General features: G+C 46.0%; 1 protein-coding gene across 2 annotated transcripts in view; it reads left to right on the plus strand.

The window, feature by feature from the left end:
• The first annotated feature begins 3,283 nt into the window (after positions 1-3,283).
• The window catches only part of LOC142579766 (alpha-tocopherol transfer protein-like), a 92,456-nt gene continuing 79,699 nt past the window's right edge, over positions 3,284-16,040 (plus strand). For both annotated transcript variants that reach the window (XM_075690317.1, XM_075690318.1), the window contains exon 1: positions 3,284-4,409. The gene's annotated coding sequence lies outside the window, so the exon portion shown is untranslated. The remainder of the gene's footprint in view (positions 4,410-16,040) is intronic.

Raw genomic sequence — 16,040 nt, forward strand, 5'->3', positions numbered from 1 at the left:
TTCCTGCCTGTTGTAATTCCAGTGGGTATTTGCTTGTGGAAAAATGCATGCACGGAATGGGTGTAGAACTAAGACATGAGATCGTGCTCAAGTATTTCACAAAAGCGTACAGCTCTCTGGTGTTTACCAGTTATCAGCATTGCTTGATGCAGTCAAAAGAACCTTGCAAGATCACAAAACTTGCTGTATAACATGCTCACTGCAACATGGATCACTGCAGTTATTTACTCTGTCCGGTTGTGTAGGGCATTCCTGCAGTGTGCAAGTGACATCATTGCTAGAAATCAAGGAGGAAAAATTCTGTTTCTGGTCTAGCATGTTGGTCCATCTCCGTGCGCCTTGAACTTTCAAGGGGAGTGCAACTTTCCGATGACCCACCAGTGGGTCACCACGCACATGAACAGAGACTTCTAAAAGTGCTACCACAGTGAACATGTTATAATCGCAGGTGCCAGAGCAGCGATCTCTTGCATCCAGGCCATAATTGTGTTTATTACCCTGACTAGAGGTCACCAGTTTGTGTCTGTTTTCCAACTCTGCTAGTGCAAACGACCTCGAAGGTCACAGTTCTGGAGGCTCTTATTCAGACTAGTGCTACATTTGAACTTTGAAGTGTGGTAGTGATGCAGGTGTTTGCAAAATGTGAATGCCCCGCGATAACACTAGACATCAGTTAGTACAACCGTGCGGTAAAGAATAAAACCACTGAAACCTCGCATTTTAACAGAAGGTTGCAGCATTAAAAATCCATTTTATATGGCTCATCTTCTCCAATTAGAAGTTCGGTGCTGATAGGCACACTTTTTCAGTTTAGAATAAAATGAATTAAGCAATCAAAGGAGTGTAGCAGAATCATTCCTCTGCTGCAATAAAAAGACTAGTGACAATAGCTAGCAAGAATGCCTTGTGCAATAACATAAATGCGCTTTTTCTGGACCAGCAGGGAGCAAAGGACTCCCTAGTAGATCATGCAACACCCTTTCCACCAATTCCTTTTTGTGGCTACAAAAGATGTCGAAGTCAGTCTCGTAATGAGGATCCCTGTGCAGCTTACATTCAGACAGTAAAAACATCTGTTGCAGCAATACACTGTACAAGACTGAGCCAAGAATATGCCACGCTGCAAGCACACATATACCACACTAGCTGAAGACAGGTGCTAACTCCTTTGAAAAGGCCCAATGTGCAATGCAAGCGAATGTTGCGGCCAAAAAGCTAGTTACAAACCATGCCCTTGAGAAATAAGACATATAGGACTTTATACAGAAGGCTTTCATCATTGCTAGTGATTGGGCCAAAGCTGCTCAACTCTCTAGCTCGCTATGACACTGCAAAGCATCTCCTAAGGCACACTGGTCAATGTAGACTTCCTAACACGAGCATCAAAATTCAGAACGGCTGCAAGTGTAAAACCATTTTCCGAAAACATTTTGCACCTAATTAGCAGTCGAAGCTGCACACATTCATCAGCCAAACAGCAAGCTCAGGTTCACAGCATAATCTAGCTGCAACAACTTCTTCACTTCTAAATGATAAATTTGCCACGCGAGGCAATATGGCCTGGTGCATCCTACTGCACACAGGTGTGCTTTCATGTGACCTGCACATGGCACGAATGCTAACTTGATTCACCTGTCTGTGCCCCCTTTGTATTCAGTCCTTCACCTTTGGCAATGTGTCGAGTTGGTGCAGGACTCGTGCTGATGCCGTGTTGCACCGTTCACGGCATTAACGGTAGCATCGTGAAGTCGAGAGAAATTGGAAAAGTCGTCGCGATGCAACAGGAGGGAACTGTTGGCGCACTACTGGTGCCGTAAACGGTCTCCGCGGCCATCTCCGTCTCACACGAGTCGCTCTTCACTCGTTCTTGGACTTGTCCTTGCTCACGACTACTTTGCGGGCCAGTTGGGTTCCAGTGCCGAGGACGGTGGCTCCAACGTTGTAAGTCGTCGACGCCACCCATTTCACTCCTCCGGCACCGACGTTGTACACACCAGAGGCTATGCCCTGGACCCAGCCGCTGGGAGCTGCGTTGGGACCGACGCCTGTCGATGGCTTCTCTGCGTTACAAGCAAAACAGCTTTGAACCGACACTCGGAAGCAGCTGCGTTTCCGCGCACACGCATGCATGCACCCGGGCCGCGTCACGAATAGGTCGTGGATTAACGTTAGACCATCCTCAAAACAGCTTGCGGGAACGGTACAGCATCGATCACAGCCATGCAAAGAAAAGCATACGTGAAATGCGTTTACAGGAACATTTATAGTTAATCAACGCTGGATTATCAGGGCGCACGCCATTAATTTTATGAACGTATCTGAATTTTGTGGCCGATTGCGTCAGTGAACAGTGTTTTCTAAGTGCTTATTTTAACAGGCTGCCCCTCTTGGCATGCGCGATTGGCTAACGTATCTTTTGAGCCGAGATGGGCACCGACACCGGCTAAGCGCACGCGGGCAAGGTTGTTATTTGGCGCGACTAGCAAACACGCCAACTCTGCGTGGCAATCGCATCAGCCTACATCCGACATGCCTACTTACTTTCATCGTCCTTCGCTTGCTCCTCGATGTCATCCTGGCGTCCAGTCTGCTGCACGGAAGTAAATTTGTCGGGTTATACTTCGGAACTGCCGAACTACGTCGTGATCTAACGGAGCTATGTGTTCACTATCTTCACTGGCAACAGTGAGAGTAGGGGGAAAAAAGTGGCCACGTTACCTTCTTTAGGCAAGCGGTTATTGGGTTGTAGAAGTTTGACATCGCGGCACGCTGCGCTCTTCCGCTGGGAGGTTATCGCACCCTGTCAAATCGGACACGTAAACAAGTTCCGCGCTGCCCGGCTTGTTTTTCTAGCTCGCTCCTCCCGTGCTGGAAATTCTCGGCAGCCTGCTGGATTCGAGTCTTGCGGACGTCCGAATGCTGCTCTCCGCTCGTTCCGGCCACGGCTTGTGCACGCTGCGCGAAGGGGAGAAAGGCAGATGTGTCAACGTTCACAATGCCGCGCAAACGTCACATAATCGGAGCTGCGCGCTGGAACACGATAAGGCGTACGTCGCCACAGCCCCCGCTTCGCCTACTCTCTATTTGCCGCCTGCTGTTGTCGGTGTGTGCGTAGAGCAGCATCTGCGTCGGGTCCGAGGCTCGAGCTCAGCTGGCAGTGACGCAAGCAGCAGTTAAGAACAGGCTCGCGGCCTCCGTATCTGACGAGATACACATTGGTGCTGGTTTTCGTTTAATATCTAGCCGCTACGAAGACGCAGCGCAACGTGCCGCTATTCCGAGATACCGACCGGCCGCTTCGAACTTGGAAGATGCTTCTCGGACGGACATCTCGGCATCTTTCGTTTCGCTCTCCCCTTTGACTCTCGCCGCTCCCGTGTTTCCGCGACAGGCAACATTGGTGCCGCGAACGGCGCATGCGCGCTTATCGCGTGGCGCTTCTCGGCGCGCGTGCGTCGTCTGCTAGCTGACGTTGCTCGAATTCAAAAGTTATCTGGGAAGACGTTCAAGCTTTTCTCTGCTAGCAGAGCCGAATAGCTGTTTCATTGTGTTGCACCCACGTTTACGTATGACTGAATATTTGTGCGCGTATAATGATAGGCTGGCTTGCTCAGTCAAACGAGGGGTGATGGCATTCGGCGGTTAGGAGGGTGTCGCTCGCTGATCGCATCCGGGTAGAATGAAGCACCTTCACGCGAAAATCTTCGTGAAAGATTATTGTTGAGGAGCCTGACGACAACTTCTCGTCGTCGTTGATCCAAATAAAAATGAAAGGAAAGAAGAAAAAAAACAGAGGAAACTATCACGCTCCAGGGCAGCTCGCAGTGTGTGTGTGCGATGAATGGATCCACGCCTTTCTGTGTCAGTAATCACTGTAGCGTAGGACTCTTTCCTCGTAGGTTTTCGCTTCTAGGTGCGTTCGGGAAGCCAGGTGGGTGCTATATATAAAGAAGAATAACTGGGTTTCGAGTCTGTCTGCCTGTTCTCTCCCCTCGTTTTCTTGCCCTCCTCCTCTCCGCACCTTCTCGCCCACTCGTAACGGACGAGAGGAGGCGCCCAGAAGGAGCCGCGTGCGCGAGGAGGAAAGAAAACCTAACGGGAAAGCCACCGGGCAAGTTCAAAGATCCGCGCTGTTCTAGTTTCGGCGCAGCTACTACGGCTGGTCTCCTCTCGCGCGCGTATATTCCCCACGGGAGCCCCGCGAAAAAAGCCCGCCCGCAGCTTTGGACTAGCCGGAGAGAAGTCGTCCAACGAATACGCCGCCGTCGCTGCTGCATTCGCCCGGGATCCATCTCTATGCAAAGTGAAGTGCTTTTGTGTCCGGTGGCTAGAGCTTGAAGAGGATTGCTCGCTCTCCCTCCACTCTTTGGATTAGTTTTTGTGGAGCTTTGCGGAGCAAGAGTCAACAGGTGAGTCTTCTCATTAGCTCTTACTTTGCTTTTGTTTTTTTACCCCCTCGTCGGCGGCAGTTTTCAGATTCGCGTCGTAACACGCATAACTGAAGTCTTTCTGTCCGAGAAGCGTCGATATTGGGCGCGCGATTTTGCGAATTAGCGAGAGTTCGTTAGCGGCGATTGTGGATTCATACGCTGTATAAACGGACTTTACTGGGTACTATGCTTCGACGCTGTGCTAATCGCGTCAAGTTTTGACCTACGGTAGTGGTTACACTGCGAGATCGTGTGTGCAGGTCGCCAAGTTTTGCTTGTGCTTGCTTTCTACTAAATGGACTGTTTTAGTCAAATCATTATTATTACATTTTTATTTTTTGCAGGTAAAGCTTGGTCCAAGTCCCGTATACAACAATCTAGCTTTCCTTCTTTTTGTTTGTTTGTTTCTTTTTTTCGCGGTATATGGGCTATAAGAGAACATCTTTCTGCTGCTAGGAACACTTCACTACTTTTTGCTAGCTCTCTGCTGGCGTTTATAAAATTGTGCGCCCGTATTCAAAGTATATGAGACATGTCAACTCTCTAAGATAAAAATATCCTTCTGTGCACCGTTGCACATACTTGTGTATCTGCGCTACGATCTCGGTACTTTCTTCCCGTGACTTTTTTTCTCTTCTTTTTCCTGTAAAACGAGAAAACCATACGCACTGTTTGCGGGCATATTTTATATTTCTTCTTCCCGTTTCTGTTTTCTTCTTGGTCCTGATTTTTTTCACAACCGCCTGCTGGTCTCTCTCCCTCTGAAAACTGCGAGACTGTGTGCGTGAGAGTGAGACACTCCGTAGGAGCGAGGGTATTGGCTCGATGGTTAAGCTGCCGGCTTTTCCTTAGCCCTTACCCACACCGATCCTTTTTATTGTTATGTGTTTCTTTTTGTCGCGGAAGTCGTTCGCGAGGTGCGCAATCACACGCGCGCACGCAATAACTATAACTTTCGATGAGGTCGATCGCGACGCGAACAGGTGGTTACGCTGGACGACTATATAAACAGCTCGCCCTCACTGGCCTCGACTCCCAGTCCCACAACACCGCTTTCCGAGAGCGCCTGCCATGCTCAAGCTTAAAAGCGTCGACGTTTAATTTTTTTTTTCATTTATTCTTACAATTTTTTTCTATCCCGCTGCGGTTCTACAGTGGCTATTAAAATTAAATTACGGGGTTTTACGTGCCAAAACCACTTTCTGATTATGAGGCACGCCGTAGTGGAGGACTCCGGAAATTTCGACCACCCGCGGGGTTCTTTAACGTACCCCTAAATCTAAGTACACGGGTGACCACGGCCGCCGTGGTCGGGATTCGATCCCGCGACTTTGTGCTCAGCAGCCCAACAACACCATAGCCTCTAGGGCAACCACGGTGAGTCAGTGGCTATGGCGTTGCGCCGCTGACCTCGAGGTCGCAGGCTAAATAATGCGAGCGTAATTAATGCAAGCAAGCGCTCGTGTACTCAGATTTGGGTGCGCGTTAAAGAACCCCAGGTGGTCGAAATTAACCTGGAGTTCACCACTACGGATTTAACCACTCATAATCAGGGCTTTGGCACGTTAAACACGCGATTATTATTATTATTATTATTATTATTATTATTATTATTATTATTATTATTATTATTATTATTATTATTATTATTATTATTAGGAGCTTAAACTGGTGTGTGTGTGTGTGTGTGTGTGTGTGTGTGTGTGTGTGTGTGTGTGTGTGTGTTTCTTTTCCGCAGTGTTGGCTCGAATGACGATTTGATTGATTGGTTGGTTGACTTCGAGTTTAAGAGGAGGCTTTATATCGGGAGCTCCTATTGTCGAGCGCTCCTAAGCGAATTCCGAGCGTTCGCTACTCCGATTTTTTGATCAGGATTGTTGAATTTGAAAGATTGTTGAAAATTGCGATATTAGAAAAAAAAAAACAAAGCTCTAGTACCACGTTTTCAACTCTGTCACTTAGTAATAAATAAAGACACCACAATTCTGTAAGCCTCACATATTAAGACCTCCAAAGCGGACAAAACTGATATATTATGCACCAATGTGAAATATAATGTGAAATTGTGAGTAGGGCTCTTGCAAAACTTTTGTAACCGTAGTGATAAACTCACGCAAGGTATAAACTGATATATCAGATTCGTCCGCTTTAGCTGCTTTAACGGACGCCGTTTACAAAACTGCGATATCTGTTCTTGGTGCAAAGCTATGATTCTGTAAATTTTGCCATTTATTTATTTATTTATTTTGAACGTACCAATTCGAATAGGCGGCACCGATCGGAATGGGTCCCTATCTAAAGCTCGCTTGTACTACGGCCTACTCTCAAAGTTCCTGTGTCGCTTTAGGACATTAAGGGGGCACTAAAGAAAATAAAAAGATTTCACCTGGGTTTAGTAAAAAACCTTTGCACAATGCCAAAGACGTCACTGCGAAAGCAGAACTGATAAGCAAGAAGAGGCGCAAAGAGGAAGGACGTGTGGCGACGCCGCATTGAAGTTTCCGCACCAGTTTGTCGTGACGTCACGAATTTCAACGGCGTCTTATAGCGCTTTCATATAGCTCATTGTTTATCGGCAAATGCGGACTACACTGTATTCTAAGACGGCCAAAGATTACTTTTGGCAGGCTTCGGTAACATTTACCGAACTAGAACGAGGGCCGAGTATGTTGAAAAAAAGAAAGATATATTTTGAAATCCGTGACGTCGCACTGACGTACGGGCGCCTGATTTTTGGCGCGAAATTCGAAAAAAAAGAAAGAACTTTGTAATCTTCATTTTATTTTCAGGTTATCAACCTGTTATTGCCATTAGCAAAAATAGAGCTTTCAAAGAATACTTCATTAGTCGTAATTGATTTACTGTTTGTTTCTAGTGTCCTACTCCGACTTGCCTATTCAAGCGCACGCAGAAATGCTCGTGTTAGACAAGTGCTCAACCAATTTAAGGGAATTTTTTTTGAGTTTGAGAAAATAAGCTAAACTGTGGCAACCGTATGTAGGAAAGAGGGCTGTGCGAGTAGTAGTTTTCAGGACCAAATGGAATGCAAATCGCATTGTGCCACAAGAGGTGATTAGAATGTCGAATTGAATGTCGAGTATACTTTTCGAATAGTTTCTGAATAACGAACAGCCGTTCTCACCTATAATCTAAAATGATCTTTCACATTCTAGCACATAATCACTACTCCAGCAAGGTTATGTCATTACACTTCACGTTAAGGAGCATTGTTCAACTAAAAGCACAAATGGAGCATTAGGGGCAAATAGGCATTTATTCGCGTACTATCAAGACTCATCGTTTAGTGCGAATGGTAGCAGTTTAGTCGAATAAGTCTACCCTTCGTGAGCGATTTAGTGTGCTCATCTGTGTAACTCTCCGTGTTCTTTTTCAATTATTTTTTTTTATTTAACACCGGTGCTAATCTCACGATATTATAGCAAGGGGGGGGGGCACATGGACGCGCACAGTGAAAAAGATGCATATAGATGAAAGATTGTAAAGCACAACGCAATACAGTGTTACAATAACTACGCATCAAGTCAACTGTGACGATATACCGAGCAGAATTACGTCAACCACAGTAACAAAAGTAAGCGAAGCAAAGCCTAATCGACAGAAAAGAAAGCTAGCGCAATTATTGAGAATACAGTCGGAATTCAGAATACAGAGAACCTAATACAGTGCAGAAGATGGAGAGAGAGAGAGAGAGAGCAAGGACAGGAAAGGCAGGGAGGTCAACCAGACGAGCACCCGGTTTGCTACCCTACCCCGGGTGTGCGGGAAAGGCGAATAGAAAGAGGGAGAGAGTGAGCACTGAGTGCGTGTGGGAGTATGCACAGGGACACTAAACGAAGATGTGAAATTAGTGATGAACTGGTGTATGCACGTATTACTTCCTTAACCAACGCTGGAAAGTTTTCTGAAGTCGATGTGCTCGTGACTGAATGCTCCTGTTGGTTCCACTCTGCGATTCGCACGATCAAAAGTCTACTATGGCCGCCAGGATAAAATTTATCGCGCTTTCTGCTCCAATTTTAGGCTTGATCGCTCGCAGTTGGCAATTTGACATATTAGAATTTTTTTTCGCGAAAAAAGAAAGATATTCGTATTTGTGAACAGTGACTGTAGCTGATTCGGTCTTCGAATCGAAGAGGGTAATATTCTATTCGTTATCGGAAAGTTGAGAATATTCACGTATCCGCTGTAGTATATATAAAAGAAACGTAAATTTGATTTAGTACCTCGCACTTTTTCACGGAAATTTCCAACTATCGGTAAGCTTTAAGCAAAATTGAACCGGGAAGCTTACGAGTCCGCAAACCTGCACCAAGAAACAGATATCGCAGCTCTGTAAACTGGACTTGTTTAGAGCGCCTAAAGAGGGCGTATTTGTTATATGAGTTTGCAGCTTAGGCAAAACTGTTAAGATGTTTACGAGGGTGTTGCAGAAGTACGGTGTGCGATACATCAATTTGATGCATTGTAGATGTATTATTAAAGAAGGTTATCAAAATTGTGATCTAGTTTCTCGTGGCGACCAATAGAGTTGTAAGCTTGATAGCTTCGTTTCTTTCTTTCTTTCTTTTTTTTGCAATATTCATCAAGCTTTATCAAACAGTTGTCGGCTTAAATCAAATTTTCGCTTCAAACAGTCACTAGCTTTTAACTTGTTTTCTTTTAAATCTAACAAACCTCATCAAATTTGGTGCAGTGGTTGCCGATAAAAAAAAAATAAAACGACTTCTGCTTTCCCAGGTATTTTGATAGCAGGCCTCGTGCTAAGGACGTGATTACGTTGTCTTGTCTCTTCTTTATTTTCTTAAAACAGCGCGAAACAAGACAAAGGTCGGGAGGGGGGGGGGGGGGTGAGGCGAAGAACAAGCGCTTGTCTTCGTTCCCCCTTTCTACCGTCTTTTGTCTCGTTTTGCTCTCTTTATAGCAAGATGGAACACAAACGAGCCCGGTTTCACACTCTTCTTTATTCCTGTTCTTGCATACACTTTCCTCAATGCGATGGTTTACAGCTTGCCGTGCGTCGGCAGATTAAAGTGCTTCGCCTAACCTTTAACTGAGTCTAAGGAAGTACATCTGCACTGCAAGAAAGAAGAAGAAAAAAAAAATGGTAGCCCGACGGAGACAAGAAACTGTCATTTTGTACTGATCGTCTTTCGAAGCACCTGGTTTTGCAGTGCTGTCGGTACGTGACAGTGTAAACTATCTGTCGCCGCTTTCTTGTACGCAAATCAAAGATAAAGATCATACATTCACGCATTAACAGTTAAGGAACTCGCATAGCTAGGTAGCGGTTATGCGAAGTAGTAGTAGTAGTAGTAGTAGTAGTAGTAGTAGTAGTAGTAGTAGTAGTAGTAGTAGTAGTAGTAGTAGTAGTAATAATAATAATAATAATAATAATAATAATAATAATAATAATAATAATAATAATGAGGATGAATAACAATGAAGAGAGAGAGAGAGAAGACTTTATTGAAAGTCCTTGTTGGGGTCAAGGGAGGCGGGGGGGGGAGGGGGCAGCATCATGTGCGCCTGTGTCACGGCGCTATAGAGTATCGATAGCCGGGATCATCGCATAGTCTGAACAGAGTCTGACGGCACTCGTGATATGAAGCGCATTTCCGGCGTAAATAAACATTGCGTCCGAAGGCCTCGCAACATTTTTTGCTCAGGCCGCCAAACTGGAGGGATATAACGCTTCTTCTTCTTCTTCTTCTTTTTTTTTTTTTTTGCACTACTTAGTGCCTGGCACAAGATTTCGGTTTCAACCACGTGACTGCGCGGAACATACTTCAGTCGGAATCACGGTGCAATCATAGCCGTTTCATCACGTCGCGCGTGTTCTTATGAGTATACGCGGTAGCGCTTATAGCGGACGCGCGTCGGCGTCGGAAATACGTCCCATGTAGCTGCCGCCCTGAAGAGGTGCATCGCGAAGCAGAGCAAACGCGCGCCGTCGTTGTACAGGCACCCTAGGCATTTTTTTATCTCTCCCTTTGCGTATCGTCACCGCCACCGTCATCATTAATATTATTGTTGTTATTCTAAGTAAAAGAAAAAACAATAAGATTTCGGAGATAAAGGCTGTCAACTTCCTCCAGAAGGAGCAAAACTGCCGCCTGTTTCGAAGCAGACGGGACAGGAAGGAAATGGGAGAACACCACTGAGGAATCGCAAAAAGACTGTAAGAGAATGGCGACACCGACGGAAGACACTTGCATTAGTAAGATCTTAATGAGGGCTAGTTGGTTCATACTTAGAACTGAGGTGAAACGCGCGTTTTCGCGCTGTTTCACCTCAGTTCTACGGAAGACACCGACGAGTGCACGCTAGAAAAAAAGCATTGAATGAGCCAGCGGTGGACATAACCATGTACAACAATGAGCAGGAAAAAGCACTGCAACACTAGGCGAGTCTAGACACCGAGAAAAGTAAAATTACAGGGATTTGATAAACACAGGGACACGTATATATACCGAAAGAGTTGTAAATTAACTCAAAACAACAAAAGACAAAAGTGTCGTAGACGACAGACCAACTTGTATGACATAAAGGACCACTCGCGGATGCTCCGCGAGCCTTCCGAAATTTTCGTGAGGCCTCAAGAGGGCCTATATCGGAAATTTTGCTTACACACCGAAGCGACTGCGCTTCTATGAAATATTAGACGTTGGCCACACCAAGAAGAGGCAGCTGCTGGAACCGCTAGCGTAAACGAAACAATATTTAATGAACTAACTACAAAAAACGGATTCAGAGGAAGCTCTGGCTCGGGCCCAACTCCGACGCGGCCTATTCAAATACATGTAAAACGCAAAAACGTTTTTCTGAGATAACCCCTGGACCGATTTTGATGAAATTTGTTGCATTTGAGACGAAAGTTAAATTCTAGTGACTGTTTAAAGCGGAATTGCGATTTAAGGCTTGAATTTCGTTCAAAAGATTTTCAAATATTCGAAGAATTGAAAAAAATAGAAGGACGAAGTTTACAAATTCATAGCTCTGCATCAAGAGCAGATATCGCGGTTCTGTAAACGGCATCCATTAGATCATTCAAAGCGGACAAGTTCGATATGTCATTTTACATCTTACGTGAATTTATTACACTGGTTACAGGGGTTCTGCAAAAGCTGTATTTACATATTACTAAAATTTTTGTATACATGTGTAACATATCAATTTTGTCCGCTTTGGATGCACTATTAGATGCGATTCACAAAATTGTATGATCCTTTTTCGTTGTTGAGTTACAATGCTGTAAGCTTGACAGTTTCGTTTTCTGAAGATTATTGATTTTTGCCGATCTTTAATAAAAAATTGACGACCTAACTCAAGAATTCGAAACCAGCAGTCAATATATTTTAAGTTTTTCTTTTTAATGCAACAAACCTCGTCAAATGTGGTGCAGTGGTTGCCGAGCAAAGCGAATTCTCCTTTTACATGTATGTAGATAGGAGCACTGGGGCTAAAGCTTCCTCTTAAACTCTTAAACTTAAAAAAAAAAAAATGTTGACAATACTCGACAAACGTTCGCTCTCGGGGCAATTGCCACCGTGGTGTCGCCGATCAACCTTGCCCTGTGGAGGGAGGGGGGGGGGGGACGCTTCACACTCGAGCACTTGCCGCAGTGGCCCGAAGCAGTCTCCCACTGGATGCCACAGCCAAGCGCTGGCTTACACGAAGCCGTGGCCACGCTTTCTCCCAGATGCGCTGAACACGTCACGTGACCACTGTGGCACCACCATTCAACGCAGCAGCGTCGTGCGTACATGTTGAGGTGGCTGCTGATTAATTCCGATTCGCGATCAGCGGCATCTCGGCGATACCGACAACACTGGAAGTTGTAAAGCCGATGTACAAAGAGCGTTTCCACCTCAAGAAAAAAAAAGTGTATTGGATACAGTATAATGAGCGGAGGTAGAAGGAAATAAAATGCAACGCCAGACAAATAATTCTTTAGGGGATACGAGCTACCCTTCTCGTCGGACAGTCTCCCATTGCCTGGACAGCCGAGAGCCCACGTGACATTTACCTCACAGCCCCCCCCCTTTTTTTTTTCTTCCCCCCCCATTTTTTCGAGACGGCGGATTTCCGGCTGCGGATGTGTGCTATCTGTGTTTCCCGCGAACATCGGAAGACGGGAATTGTCATGTTCATGTGGAGTGGCAGACTATGACTCTGCATGCTGGTCTCTTCTCTTAGATGACGTGCCGTCTTTTGTTTGAATTTTAGGCTATTTTGACGTTGTAAATAGGTGTAATACTTTGGACACACGATCACCGCAGGATCCATGCATCACGGGTCTTTGTCTGAAGCGGGGATACTAAATGTAAAGCCCATAGTTGCGTTTTTTTTTTATATACGGGAGTGAAGTTTAGCTATGGATAGTTGAACAAAGCAATTACTAAATAATTAATTAGTACAGTAGCTAAGCTATGACTGAAATTAACATATCTTAATTCTTTCTTGTTATATAACTGCTTGATCGAAGGCCCGAAGTAAATGTAAACAATATTTTGTTCCGACCTTATTTGATGGGAAACTGTGTTTGGTCATTACAGGGTTAACAAAAAGATAATTGAAGGTCTCTGCGGTCCTGACCCCGGCGGGAGATGAATGCGTTCGAAAAAAAAAAAAAAAAAACAATACAGTCGGTTCCACGGGGGCGATGGACATGAAAGAGAGTTAGTTTTCACGTTGTGGCGCACACTCTCTACAATCTAGAGAAAAAAAAAAAAAGACGCACGTGCTAATAATAATAGGTATTTGGTATAGTACGTGCACATGCCTGCATGGAACGCAGTGACTCAGTGAACTAGTCCAGCTTTCACCTTCTTTATGGGGAAGCTCGCTTCGCTTGAGCGCCGATAGGGAAATTAAGCGCGAAGTTTCCCTATACGTCGGCAACGCCCGCTCTGGTGCGTGGGTAAAGTGCGCTTCAGTGCTTGGCACGAGCCCGGAGTGCACTATTTGTTTCCCTCCCTCTCTTACTCTGCGTTTCCTTGCTTCGCTCTCTCCTACCACCTGTCTGGACTCCCGCTCCTCCTCATTTCGTCCCCCCTTCTCTATCCCGCCCCCACGTCTTCGGTTCCGGGGATTGCAGGAAAGAAACCTACATGGCTGGCGCTGGCCTTAAAGAAATAAGCGACTGAACTATAACCAAAACAATGAATGATAATGAAGAAGACACGTACTAGTCCCTTAGACTGCCGTCGGCACTCGGTGCTGCAGTGTTCGGTTCTTTTGTAGACTGTTCTGCTTTAAGCTGGGTGAACAGTGGGTCTCGTTGCAGTCATTGACTTTGGGACCCTTGTCTGCATACTATTTGTTATTTAGTCATTGTTTTTTTAATGGGGAATAAACTGAAACTCAAACTGAACTGGAGGACATGCGAAAGAGGCCAGGTTGCCTCGAGCTATGAGCTAGCACACCTATTCTTTAGGCATATATCAGTGTTCTGCATGAGACTATATTAGAGGCTCTGGAAATAGTTGGCCTCGTCGATCGGCTCTATCGTTGAACAGGCAGTTATTTACATATGCGGTCTCTCTTTGTGAATACTGAAGAGAGCCCAACTTCTCAACATTATACACACCGTGGAGTACCGCAGGGTGGTGTGCTGAGCCCAACACTCTTCAACCTTGGGCTCATTGGTCTCGTAGAATGTCGGCCGAACACGGTGAAGTTGTCGATCTATGCCGATGACATCTGCGTCTGGGCGTCTGGTGCGACGCGTCCTAAAGTTCGTGCAAGGCTGCAAAAATCTGCGACATTGATATCGACGTACCTTATAAGGAACAAGGCCTCAGAATTTCTCCAGAAAAATGGGCATTGGTGGCATTTACCCAGAAGCCAATGACTTCGTACGCCATATCCATCGATGGACAAATTATCTCTTATATAAGGACGCACAGGTTTCTAGGGGTAATCATCGACCGTGACCTCTGTTGGAGTCCCCATGTGGCCTGCCTAAGAAACTGCCAAATAGTCATTTCTCATCTTTTCATGTTTCTTGGAGGAAAAGCCTGGTGTACTTCAGTAAACGTGATGATGCAACTGCACGGGACGCTGTTTCTCGAGTATCTCAGGTACAGGCTGGCAGTGCTGACCAATACGTGCAGAACTAACATCCGTATACACTCGAAAGTGCTCAGGCCCAGGCGCTTAGTGTTTGACTGGAGCTGTCACGATGTATGTCAACACCCGAAACCATTGCAATTGCGCATGACTACCCAGCAAAGATTCACATTGTTATGGAAGCGCTAAGAGCGCCCGTCAGGCACCTTGTTCGCGCCCCTCTCCACTATCTGGCCTCACTGCCAGAAGACCAACCACGTGCCTCTTTTTGTCAGACGATACTGCCTTATCGTGTATACCTGCCATCAGGTTACACAGCTGCAGCGAGAATTTTGCTTCCCCCTGGCGCTTGGCTCAGCCACAAGTTCGACTGACAGCACCAGGGATTCGAACGAAGGCACAACTCTCATTACCAGCTCTCAAGCAACTTTAGTCGCTCTTGCTGTACGAACAATGCACCGAACATACCCATATATACACTGATGGTTCAACCACCGGTCTGCAGGATCAGTAATTTTTCTTGCGAAAGCCGCCACCTTGAAGTTGAAAACATCACACCAGACTACATCAACAGCCGCGGAGCTTGCTGCTCTTCGTAGCGCTCTGCGCATAATTCGAGAGGAACCACCTCGAAAGTGGAGCATTTTCAGTGATTCTAAGGCAGCTCTACATTGCTTGCTTTCCGCCTTACGCCGTGGACCCTACGAACAACTACTCTTACAAATCCGAGAGCTCCTTCATCACCTCGTCGAGCAAGGACAAGGCGTCACATTTCAGTGGCTCCCTAGCCACTGTGGCATAATGGGTAACGAACTGCTCGATGAAGCTGCTCGATCTGTTCATGAAGACGGCGTGCAGGAGCCAATCCCGCTGTCAAGAACAGATGCAGCAGCGCAACTACGAAGTGCCTGCATATACATTCGTTGTGGAAGACACCTAGTTTCCAGCACACAGGTCTACATTGACTGGACCCCTGTCTGCGACTTCAGCCTCCACTTGGACTATCACGACCCGAGACAACGGTGCTTTACCGATTGTGGCTTGGCGTTGCATTTAAGGAGTTGTTTGCTTTACGCATTGGATGGGAGGATAGTGCTGCGTATGACTACCGAGACGACGAGGAAACTATCGAAAACGTTCTTTGTCATTGTCCCCGATACAGCGCACACAGGCAGACACTCGCGACCGCGCTGGCACGTCTGGACGACCGGCCGTTATCGGAGCATGCAGACAGTCCTGGAACGCCGACCTGTACAATCGTCACACCACGAGACAGTGAAGGCATTCTTGAAATTTTTACATTCGAGTGGCCTATTGGAGAGAGTAATTCTCATGGACGTTCGCGACCTTCCCTACTTTTTTTTCGTTTCTTTGCTTTTTCTCTTCGTTATTCTTTCCGTCTTTCATTTCCCCTTACCATTCCCCCAGTGCAGGGTAGCAAATCAGAATGTTATCCGGGCCAGATGGCGTATTTTCCGCTTCATGGGGCTTACAATGCTTTCGCATTAAAAGATATCC

The sequence above is a fragment of the Dermacentor variabilis genome, chromosome 4 (genome assembly GCF_050947875.1).
Source record: "Dermacentor variabilis isolate Ectoservices chromosome 4, ASM5094787v1, whole genome shotgun sequence".
NCBI lineage: Eukaryota > Metazoa > Arthropoda > Arachnida > Ixodida > Ixodidae > Dermacentor > Dermacentor variabilis.